Source organism: Micromys minutus (genome assembly GCF_963924665.1).
Source record: "Micromys minutus genome assembly, chromosome: 10".
In the NCBI taxonomy this organism is placed as follows: domain Eukaryota; kingdom Metazoa; phylum Chordata; class Mammalia; order Rodentia; family Muridae; genus Micromys; species Micromys minutus.
Window position 1 is genome coordinate 60,485,633 of NC_137979.1, and position 1,479 is coordinate 60,487,111.

Genomic DNA, 1,479 nt, shown 5'->3' on the forward strand with positions numbered 1-1,479 from the left:
GTGTGTGTGTGTGTGTGCTCTTCTATGCCTAATCTCATCTCTAAAGTTCTTTGTTTAAGCTAATACACGTACACATAATACACAAATACACATAAGTTTCTGAAACTCTCAAAGAATAAAGAATTGAAAACAAAACCAAGCAGTTTTAAGGTAAAAAACCCAACCAAACAACAACAAAAAAAAAACAAACAAACAAAATAGAAGCCGGTCATGGTGGTGCATGCCTGTCTTCCCAGCATTCCCAAGGTGGGGATAGGAAGACTGTTGTAAATTCAAGGCTAGCCTGGACTACAGAAGTGAATTAAGGGCCAACCTAAGATACATAGCAAAACCCATCTCCAAAATAAAAAAAGCAATAAATAATCAAGAATAAAGGGAAAGGGAGTTAGCCAAGGCAAATATGATTCAAAACATACAAAATGGATCTAATGTGATGTGATCTCATTGTGACCCAAATTCCAGAGGCATCCGTAGCTTGGGTCCGTAAGAACCTCTCCCAGAGGCACCAAATATGGAGATTCTCTACAAATTGCAGACCCAAAGTTTTTATTCTCAGTGAATCAAAGTCAGAAAAGGGAAATGCCCAGAATTGTAACTGTAAAGGGAACAGAGGCTATGAGCAAAACGTGCCAGAGGGCCAATTGGGGAAGTGGCCTTAGGCTATAGAGGAGAAATCTAAACAGATTTAGATGGGAAAGAAACCAACAACTTAAGCCTCTTCGAGGCAGAGATCGACAGCTGAGCTCCCTGCTTTGAACCCCCTAAGGGTCACTGCTGCCACAGAACAGCAAGTGAGGGGTGCTCATAGCTGCACTGAGCTCTCTTAGGGGAGTCACGAGCCACTGGGAGTACCCCAGACAGAAATTTAGGGACAGCAAGATGGCTCACTGGGTAGAGGTGCATGCTGCTAAGCTGGAGGGCCTTAGTTCCTGCTCTGTTCCTGGGAAATGCCTTCCTTCATAAGACAGAATAGGAAGCTAAAAGGCCACTTTTAATGGGACTGTGAAGATGCCTCAATCAGTACAGTGCTTGACATCAAAGCATTAGTATCTAAGTTCAGGCCCCCAGCACAGGTATAAAGCCGAGGACGGCTGTATGTACCAGTAATGCTAACAGAAGGGAAGCAGAGAGGCTGGGGGAGCCCTGAGACTTGCTGCCCAGCCAGTCTAGCTGAATCAGTCAGTGAGCTCCAGGATCAGTGAGAGGCCTTGTCTCAAAAGATAAGGTAGAAAGCACTTGAGGAAGACAGCTGACATTGACCTCTGACCTTCACATGTACACCTGTGCATGCACATGCACACACAGGAGTACACACACACACACACACAGCCAATCTTACCAGATTTGCAGATTTTTTCTTCAATTATGAAGAAGCCATAGAGAATCAAGAATAGAGAGATTCATAAAGAAAGTGGTCAGGCCAGGCATGTGGCGCATGTCTTTAATCCTAGAACTTAGACTCAAGAGGCAGAGGTGAAT